This window comes from Podarcis raffonei, chromosome 4 (genome assembly GCF_027172205.1).
Source record: "Podarcis raffonei isolate rPodRaf1 chromosome 4, rPodRaf1.pri, whole genome shotgun sequence".
NCBI classification, from domain to species: domain Eukaryota; kingdom Metazoa; phylum Chordata; class Lepidosauria; order Squamata; family Lacertidae; genus Podarcis; species Podarcis raffonei.
The window spans coordinates 8,993,164-9,003,805 of record NC_070605.1 but is presented as its reverse complement, the minus strand read 5'-3'; the positions used below and the strand labels follow the sequence as shown (position 1 = coordinate 9,003,805).

Here is a 10,642-nt window from a genome sequence, read left to right as displayed (position 1 = left end):
TGCTGGAGCACGATTTCTGTTCTCATCCTGAAGCAAAGTTCTTAACCCAAGGTACTACTTCTGGGTTAGCGGAGTCTGTAACCTGAAGCGTATGTAACCCGAGGTACCACTGTATGTCATGTGAGCAGTCAACCAGGGCTAAACTCTGTCCACCTGTGGACCTGAAGTCACTATAAATTGCTGTGCATGGGAGGAAAAGGTAAAGGACCCCTGGACAGTTAAGTCCACTCAAAGGCGACTATGGGGTTGCAGCGCTCTTCTCGCTTTCAGGCCGAGGGAGCCAGCGTTTGTCCACAGACAGCTTTCCGGGTCATGTGGCCAGCAGGACTAAACCGCTTCTGGCGCAACAGAACACCGTGACGGAAACCAGAGCGCATGGAAACGCCATTTACCTTCCCACCACAGTGGTACCTATTTATCTACTTGCACTGGTGTGCTTTCGAACTGCTAGGTTGGCAGGAGCTGGGACAGAGCAACGGGAGCTCACCCCATTGCGGGGATTCGAACTGCTGACCTTCCGATCAACAAGCCCAAGAGGCTCAGTGGTTTAGACCACAGCGTCACCTGTGTCCCTTAGAAGAAAGAAGGGACCTGAAACAAAGTCTCTCGTGCCAAGCAGGGCATTCACAAGCCAAAGCTGATATCCCATTGTGGCTTCACATCCTTCCCACCCCATTTGGATTGTCATAAGATCTGACCTCATGGGAAGCTGCCTCTGGGTGCTCTAGATTCCGAGGACTTGCTAAAAATGTGGGTCTGCATATTTTCACACTGGGAAGATAAACAGTGGGCATTGAGTCTGCAGAGTCTAGACCCTCTGAGCCTGCGAAGGATGAGCACATTGTATATAGGCCTCCTGGGGGAAAAACAAGAGTGTGGGTTATTATCAGGGGACACTTCCTGGCTCAAATGTATGGAACGGATTCCCAAGGAACTGTGCCAAAACACCCAACCTAGAGGCGGTAGGAAACTGAATCGGGGGCGAAATGCGAGGCGATAATGCACTCGGCTTGCATCAGCAGGGATGAATTTTGCTGACTGTTTGCGTCACCGATTGTTCACTGTGCCGTTAAGTGCATTAAACTGCATGACTGTGGCCCATGTTAATATTTGGATTTAATTTCGAATTGAAAGCAGTCCGACCAAGTCTGCAGAAGTCATTGGGGTGGTTTGCAAGGGCCTCTTTGAGCTGCGCTGATTTCTGGGAATCTCAACGCTTTACGCGACGGAAACCTGACACACACCCAGCCTAAGCTTTTCTAAAAAGGTATCGTTGAAATTAAATCGGAGGCTTAAAAGGCTTTCACCGGTGCTGAAAACTCCATGCCTAGCGAGCTTCTCTGTGGGGAGGCGATTCCGCAAATAGGGTGCCACCACCGAAAAGGCCTTCTCCTTAGAGGGCACCTGGCTAACTTCAGTGGGGCACCTGGAGAAGGGTCTCAGGTGAAGATCAAAGGACCAGGCAGGTACATACTTATGGGAGAAAGTGATCCTTCAGGTAACCTGCTCCCAAAACCAGGTTGTATCTGTTGACGATAGCAACACTAAGCATGTTGACAATAACTAATGTTATTTGGGAAATCAACGTCCCCTAAACATTCAGGGGACGGTCGCCACGTTCCTCCCTCCTTGCTTCGGAGCTTCACAGAGGCAGCGCTGCGGGAGAAAGTTAACTGGAGCTTGCTCTTAGAAATTGCCTTGCAAGATCCGGCGGTTTGCTTGCCGCTTATTATACTGGGGGAAAGCTCTTTGTTAGGAATTGCTGGGGTAACTCAGTTGGTAGAGCATGGGTCATGGGTTCGAGTCCCACATTGGGCAAAGAGATTCCTGCATTGCAGGGGGTTGGACTAGATGACCCTTGTGTTTCCTCTCAACTCTTCTATGCTTCTTCTTCTTCTTCTTCTTCTGTGATCACTCGTAATTGAGTAAGATCAGGGGTCAGCAAAGCTTTTCAGCAGGGGGCCGGTCCACTGTCCCTCAGACCTTGTGGGGGGCGAGACTATATTTTGGAGGGGTAATGAACGAATTTGTATCCCCCCCAAAATAACCCAGAGATGCATTTTAAATATAAGGACACATTCTACTCATGTAAAAACACACGGATTCCTGGATTTAGAAGGTGATTGGGCCGGATCTGGCCCGTGGGCCTTAGTTTGCCTACCCATGAGTAAGATTGTCTTCCATGAACACGGTCTTAACAGTGAGTCCGTAAGTGATTGTGGAGGCCAATTCTGGATCCACACATCCTTCCACAGTGGGGACATAAGTTTCCGGCCACCCAAATAACCCCTGTAAAAAAGATCCATCTTAGCATAGAAGCCAACTTGCAGCCCCCAATAAAATATTTGAGGGGGCTCTCCCCCCCAAAAAAACCTTGATGGGCATTGCCATTCAAATGGTGTGTATGTGCCATGTCGAGAACTACACAACTTCTAAAAGACATCTGAGAACAGCCCTGTACCAGGAAGTTTTTATTTTTACTATGTTCTTATGTGTTGGAAGCCACCCAGAGAAGCTAGGACAACCCAGCCAGATGGACGGAGTATTATTATTATTATTATTATTATTATTATTATTATTATTATTTTCATCATTATCATTATTACCAGCGCTTTTTTCCTAGAAAAATAAGTGCTGGTACTCAGGGGCGAAACCAGGCTTTATTTCACCCAGGTCAAAGACCCAGTTTGGTCCCCCACAACACACATTTGCGCGCGTACGTACACACACACACAAAAAGCAGGCTATGAGCCCTCTGGGGCAAAAAAAAGACCTGCTTATAGCTTATAGCTACGACTCTGCAGTACTGACTATGAAGTTGTTACCTTTTAACAAGAACAAAAAGAGGTGCCATGCTGCCCAGTCTTGAGTACCCCCTGAAAAAAGCACTTCTTCTTCTTCTTCTTCTTCTTCTTCTTCTTCTTCTTATTATTATTATTATTATTATTATTATTATGTGGAGCGGGGCTTACCTCCCCACATATATTATTCAAGCTGGCCCCCTTGCAGCTGAGCATAGGAGACACCTCTTAGGGGCCGAAGGGATCTTCACACACAAAAAAACCCCATTATAAAACATTTGAGGGGGCCGTCTCATGGGCGTAGCCAGGATTTATGTTAGCGGGGGCAAGCTTTATGTTGGGCGGGGGCAGAACCTTAGCTAGTTAAGTATTTTATTGGTTTTTTATTGGTTTTATTGGTTTTTCTGCCTTCTGGAAGAAGGTACAGGGTTACAAAGACTAGGACTAGCCGCCTGATAAACAGTTTCTATCCAAATGCAATTTTGGTTTTGAACGCAGTGTAAGGTAGTCTCAAGCTGTACGCCGGCTCCCTTGGCCAATAAAGCGAGATGAGCGCCGCAACCCCAGAGTCATCTGCGACTGGACCTAATGGTCAGGGGTCCCTTTACCTTTTTAAGGTAGTCTCTAGGGATGTGGGTGGCGCTGTGGGTTAAACCACAGAGCCTAGGACTTGCTGATCAGAAGGTCGGCAGTTCAAATCCCTGTGACAGGGTGAGCTCCCGTTGCTCGATCCCAGCTCCTGCCAACCTAGCAGTTCGAAAGCACGTCAAAGTGCAAGTAGATAAATAGGTACCACTCTGGCGGGAAGGCAAACAGCATTTCCGTGCGCTGCTCTGGTTCGCCAGAAGCAGCTTAGTCATGCTGGCCACATGACCCGGAAGCTGTACGCCGGCTCCCTCGGCCAATGAAGCGAGATGAGCGCCGCAACCCCAGAGTCATCCGCGACTGGACCTAATGGTCAGGGGTCCCTTTACCTTTACCTTCTGCATGTGCAAATGGCTTGAGATACCTGTGAGGTCCATAAATTACCATATAGCATATATTCAACACACACAAAAAAACAGCGACAATTTGTTGTGGACAATGACAATAAAGATTATCCTATCGTAATTTAGGGAATTGTGGGTTGAAATTACCCTGCTTCTGAACTCATCCTCCTCCCCTTTTCCAAAGACGCGCGTCCCTGACATCCCAAAGGGGATGGAGATCAGGTTAGAGGTCCCCAGGATGGAAGGGGAGCAGGTGTCAACGGAGGGTGGCGGCTGCAGGAGCGAAGCAGCAGCGGGAGCCTCCGACGGGGCGGGCTTGGAGGGCTGGCCCGGGGCGTGTCTGCCCTCCCTCCCCACCGCCTTCCCTGCTGTCCGCCCCGCGCGCCGCTTCCCGGAGCCAGAGCGCAGCGCAGGTTCCCACGCGCCGGCGAGGAGGCTGGCTCGCGCCTCCAGCCATTAGAGAGAGACCCCCGCAGCCCGGAGAAAGAGGAGGACACGATCCGGTAAGGCTGCCTGGGAGGGAGAGGGAGAGAGAGGAGGGGAGCCGGATCTCGCCTGCGTTTGCTTCAGCCGGAAACCTCCCACCCTCTTTGGAGAAGGGTGCGCCAAAGACCTGGGGTTGGGGAAGGTTGGTTGGGTGGGTGCCTTTCCAGAGACGCCCCTTGGGGCTTCCCGGAGGTGCCTTCTGTGGTTCCAAGTCGCTTACAAACTGAGCGTCGAGTCTCCATAATTATAATTGATTGACTGATCTTTTTATTAGGCACCTAACTGCAGAAAAGCCTCTTAGACAAAATTAAGAGCCCAAAACGGCATTATTCTCGTTGCTTTGCTAAGAGAGAGACTTGGTGTCAGGACAGCTGCTGGGCTTGCAGAAGGCCCCGGGTTCAGTCCTGGAGATTTCCAGTTCTAAGGGGGTCAAGGGATGGGAAATTGCTCTGTCTCTTTGCCTGAGACCCTAAAGATTGGCACCCCTGAGCTGGTCAAGGATGGAGCTTCCTCTTATTGGTGGAGCACCTGCTCTGACTGCAGAACGTCTCAGGTTCAAGGTCTGGCATCTACGGCTTCAGGGATCAGGCAGTAAGTAATGGGGGAAGACCACCCATCCGCCATGCTCCAGGCTGAGACCCCGGAGAGCTGCAAGCAGTCTAGAAGGCAGCTCCTTACATTCTGCGACCACCACCCCTCCTCCTGCCATTCTTGGATTCAATAGGCAAGTGGTCTCACCTGGGCTTCTCATATCCCAGTCTTGGTTGCGGATCTGTCCAGCATCTCCCCTGAAAAGGAGAGCCACGCTGGTGGGAACTGCCTCTCTCAGAGACCCCAAAGCCCTCCAGAATGAACCCTGCTAGACAAAACAGACCAACAGCCTCCTGACCTGGTTTCTCATAGGTTTTGGAAAGTCTTTCAGGGGGTTTTTGCACAGAAATTTGATGCCACCGTTGCCAAATGAATTTAACAGCTTTAACGCTGCATTGAAATGCCAAGCTATGTGATGTCAGAAAATCTGATTGCAAAGCCCCTGTTTCTTTTTCTCTACTTGAAGGGAGAGGAGGAGAGAGAAGCTGTGGGGACCAGGGGGTTAACCTTTTCCCCTCCTGGCTACTATTAACTCCGGGTTTGGTTTGGTTTCAACGCAGGTGGTGTTGTTGGTTTTTGTTTAGTCGTGTCTTTTTTTAAAAAAAAATATAATATTTATTAAAGTTTTAAGGGGTACAAAAAGAAAAAGTAAAAAACATCATTTTAAACAAAAAACAATACAACACATCACAATAGGTAAAGAGAAAAGGATAAGATACAAAGGAGAAAAAGGGGGAAAAAGAAAAAAAGAAAAAAAAATCCATTAAACAATAAAGAAAAAACAAAGAAAAATACAACAAATCTTCCCATTACTTATCTTTCATTAGCTTATTTCCTTGACCTCCTCACACCTCCCTTTTTTGTATTCTAGATCGATTTTCTATTTCAGCAAATCCTTTCCATCTTTTCAAATTTTAGTCCTGTAATTTATCTTAGTATAATGTAACTTTACTTTCCCTCCTTTCACCAATTAGCAGTCAGTTTTTCCCAAATCCTTTATATCATTCCTGCTAAAGTCACATAACATCATTCCAACATCCTTCTAACATTCATTAATTTTACAATGTTTCTGTAAATAGTCTCTAAATTTCTTCCAATCTTCCTCCACCGACTCTTCTCCCTGGTCTCAGATTCTGCCAGTCATTTCTGCCAGTTCCATGTAGTCCATCACCTTCATCTGCCATTGTTTAGTCGTGTCCGACTCTTCGTGACCCCCTGGACCAGAGCACGCCAGGCACTTCTGTCTTCCACTGCCTCCCGCAGTTTGGTCAAACTCATGCTGGTAGCTTTGAGAACACTGTCCAACCATCTCGTCCTTTGTCGTCCCCTTCTCCTTGTGCCCTCCATCTTTCCCAACATCAGGGTCTTTTCCAGGGAGTCTTCTCTTCTCATGAGGTGGCCAAAGTCTTGGAGCCTCAGCTTCAGGATCTGTCCTTCCAGTGAGCACACAGGGCGTACCTGTTTCTTCCTTGCAGCTTGCAGGAAGGACTTGAATTTGAGAATGGGCGCAAGGGAAAGCATTAAACTCTCCCTCTCTCAAGGGGCCGGTCCTCATGCAACCCACACTGCTCCTTTCAAGCGAAGAAAAGAACCTTGAGGGATCTATCTGTCCTCATATATAGATAGCATGCCTCTCTGAGCCTCTGGCTCAACATCCATCTCAAATCAATATGTAGTCCGTGGAATGCCAAGGGAAGGCACCTTTGAGTTAACTTAATTGAGTTAAACTGTGGAACTCACTGCCACAGGAGACAATGGTAGCCACCAACTTTGATGCCTGGGTTATACAAATACATGGAGGAGAGGGCCATTGATGGCTCCTAGCCATAAGGGTTGTGCTTTGCCATCACTGATGGAGGTAGCAATGCTTCTGAACATCAGTTTCTGGGAACCGCAAGAGGGGAGAGTTGCTCTCATGCTCAAAGCCTGCTTGTGCATTTCCCTGGTCAGCCACTGTGAGAAGAGGATGCTGGACTAGATGGGCCATTTAGCACTCCTTATGCTCTTCCATGGAGTTTTCTTGGCAGGGATACTGGAGTGGCTTGCCGGTCCGTCTAGTTAAAGCTGTGGTTTTCCCAGTAGTGATGTATGGAAGTGAGAGCTGGACCATAAAGAAGGCTGATCGCCGAAGAATGGATGCTTTTGAATTATGGTGCTGGAGGAGACTCTTGAGAGTCCCATGGACTGCAAGAAGATCAAACGCATCCATTCTGAAGGAAATCAGCCCTGAGTGCTCATTGGAAGGACAGATCCTGAAGCTGAGGCTCCAATACTTTGGCCACCTCATGAGAAGAGAAGACTCCCTGGAAAAGACCCTGATGTTGGGAAAGACAGAGGGCACAAGGAGAAGGGGACGACAGAGGACGAGATGGTTGGATAGTGTTCTCGAAGCTACAAACATGAGTCTGACCAAACTGCGGGAGGCAGTGGAAGACAGGAGGGCCTGGCGTGCTCTGGTCCAGGGGGTCATGAAGAGTCAGACACGACTAAACAACAACAATGCTCTTCTGAGCTGTTAGTTTAGCAAAAGTTCTCTCTTCTCCAAACTCAAACGCCGTTTGAAATAGCAGCTGAGTGGAATCAGAGTGCTGTGTTATCTAAGGATCGGTATATATGCCTTGTGTTCCTTTGCCTGGAAGTGGATATCATAACAGCCTCGGAGGCAGGGATGGAGGCCAACATATTTTTGAGGGTGGGGGGAATTTATGGGGCCCAGCGAACTCTGAAGAGAGAAGAATTACAGAGTGTGGATGCCTGTTACTTAGCAACCACATAGGCATAACACAATCTATATAAGTTTGGAAGCGCTGGCATTTTGGACATTTAGAAGACGCCCCCCCCCATAGTCAAGATCCCTCATAATCTGCTTAGTAAAACTTTTAGAGAACAGTGCTGTTTTTCTAGAACTCACCCTGAACGCCTCCCTCGTTCTCTTAGAATTGCAATGGTGCCCATGGAGTTATGGGGGGGTGCCCTAGAAATAGATGATAGATAGATAGATGATTGATTGATAGATAGATAGATAGATAGATGATAGATAGATAGATAGATAGATGATAGATAGATAGATAGATAGATAAAGGTAAAGGGACCCCTGACCATTAGGTCCGGTCGTGGCTGACTCTGGGGTTGCGGCGCTCATCTTGCTTTACTGGCTGAGGGAGCCGGGGTACAGCTTCCGGGTCATGTGGCCAGCATGACTAAGCCGCTTCTGGCGAACCAGAGCAGCGCACGGAAACACCGTTTACCTTCCCACCGGAGCGGTACCTATTAACTAGTCGCACTTTGACGTGCTTTCGAACTGCTAGGTTGGCAGGAGCAGGGACCGAGCAACGGGAGCTCACCCCGTCACGGGGATTTGAACCACCGGCCTTCTGATCGGCAAGTCCTAGGCTCTGTGGTTTAACCCACAGCGCCACCCACATCCCTCAGATAGATAGATACCGTATTTTTTGCTCTATAGGATGCACTTTTTCCCCTCCAAAAATGAAGGGGAAATGTGTGTGCGTCCTATAGGGCGAATGCAGGCTTTCGCTGAAGCCTGCAGAGTGAGAGGGGAGACCCCGCCACCAGCCCCGCAAGATCCGGGGACAGTGGGGAGGCGCAGCGCGTCTCCCCGCTGTCCCCGGACCTGGTCTGAAGGCGGGCGGCGGGGAGAAGAGCGCTTCTCCCCGCTGCCTGCCTCGCAAGCTCCAGGGACAGCTGGGAGGTGCAGCGCGTCTCCCCGCTGTCCCGGACCTGGTCTGAGGGCGGGCGGCAGGGAGAAGAGCGCTTCTCCCCGCTGCCTGCCTCGCAAGCTCCAGGGACAGCTGGGAGGCGCAGCGCGTCTCCCCGCTGTCCCCGGACCTGATCTCAAGGCGGGTGGCGGGGAGAAGAGCGCTTCTCCCCGCTGCCGGCACCACAAGCACCTGGGGGGGAAATAATTTTTTTTCCTTTATTTCCCCCCAAAAAAACTTGATGCGTCCTATGGGCCGGTGCGTCCTATGGAGCGAAAAATACGGTAGATAGATAGATAGATAGAAATTAAAAGTATCTCAGTGCTTTGTCAGTATTGCTTAGTTCAGGAAAGCAACAAAATGGGAATGGAAGTTTTGGAAATTATGCTAGCATGTCTTGACAGTGGGTAGATCATACTCCCTTCAGACTGGAACTTTTAGTTCGCCCACTGAAAGGGATTTGCAATGGATTTGGCAAACACCAAGGTTTTCAGACAGTGTATTTTTTAGTTTATGCAATTCGCATAAATTGGACGCTGCCTCTGATAACCTGAAAATAGGACTAGGCGTGGAGATACAAAAGAAGCCCATCACTATTCTCTCTGAGAGCTAAATGCATCATCCATCTCAATACAGTGTTTATGATCTGTAAAAGAATACAAACAACATAAGCAAAACAGCAACCCAAAAAACAAACTGTTCAGTTTATACACGCAGTCTCCCATAGGTGCTAACTCCCTGGGGCTCTTGGTGCCCAAGCACCCACAAAATTCACCATGAAGGGGCCGGGCACCCAGAAATTTTGGTGCCAGGGCCATGTACACTGGATGGCACCCAAGGCCCTGGGCACTAACGGTTATGGGGCCAAGTTGGCATTCCTGCATTCTTCACAGCCCCGTGACTCATAATCGTTCACTCAATTTGGGTAATTAAAACACACATACACATATGTGTCTGTGGTTTTATGTATGCTTTACCCGTGGGTGTGTGGGTGTGTGTTTGAATGAATTATTGCACTTGGCTGTTGCAAAATTCGGGGAAGCGCAATTTTGGAAGGAGGGTTACGTTCTGGTTTGCGTCTTATTCTGGAAAGTGCTTTTTAGTGTGAACTGAATGAAATTTCCTCCCCGTATCCCTCCTTCTCCGGTTGCCCTCTCCCTGGGCTGACCTGGGGGAGCTCAGTCAGTCGATCACAAGACTCTCAGATGGATGGAAAACCACAAGACTCTTAATCTAGGGTTGTGATTGAGCCCCCTGTTGGGTGAATGATTTCTGCATGGCAGGGGGTTGGGATAGATCATGGGTAGACAAACTAAGGCCTGGGGGCCAGATCCAGCCCAATCGCCTTCTAAATCCGGCCCACAGACGGTCCAGGAATCAGCATGTTTTTACATGAGTAGAATGTGTCCTTTTATTTAAAATGCACCTCTGGGTTATTTGTGGGGCATAGGAATTCATTCATTATTACCGTATATTTTGCTCTATAAGACTCACTTTTTCCCTCCTAAAAAGTAAGGGGAAATGTGTGTGCGTCTTATGGAACGAATGCAGGCTGCGCAGCTATCCCAGAAGCCGGCACAGCAAGAGGGATCGCTGCTTTCACTGCACAGCGATCCCTCTTGCTGTTCTGGCTTCTGGGATTCAGAATATTTTTTTTCTTGTTTTCCTGCTCCAAAAACTAGGTGCGTCTTGTGGTCTGGTGCGTCTTATAGAGCGAAAAATACAGTATTTTTTTCAAAATATAGTCCGGCCCCCCACAAGGTCTGAGGGACAGTGGACTGGCCCCCTGCTGAAAAAGTTTGCTGACCCCTGGGATAGATGATTGTCGTGGTCCCTTCCAACTCTACAATTCTATGATTCCTTGCTCTCCCTCCCTCCCCCCCTCCTCCCTCCCTCCCTCCCTCCCTCCCTCCCTCCCTCGGATTCATGCTTTCCCTGCCTCTTCTGCATTTCCTCCTCTTCCTTGCAACTCCCTTCTCAAGCAAAGCTTTATTTTGCACTTTCATTAGCATTCCTCTGGCTGCTTCTCCATCTCAGCAGGGACTTTCTCTCTTTTCTC

At 48.9% G+C, this 10,642-nt stretch overlaps 1 protein-coding gene across 1 annotated transcript in view; it reads left to right on the top strand.

Moving 5' to 3' along the window:
* Window positions 1-4,180: 4,180 nt before the first annotated feature.
* The window catches only part of P2RY6 (pyrimidinergic receptor P2Y6), a 47,979-nt gene continuing 41,517 nt past the window's right edge, over window positions 4,181-10,642 (top strand). The window contains exon 1 of the mRNA XM_053385402.1: window positions 4,181-4,293. The gene's annotated coding sequence lies outside the window, so the exon portion shown is untranslated. The remainder of the gene's footprint in view (window positions 4,294-10,642) is intronic.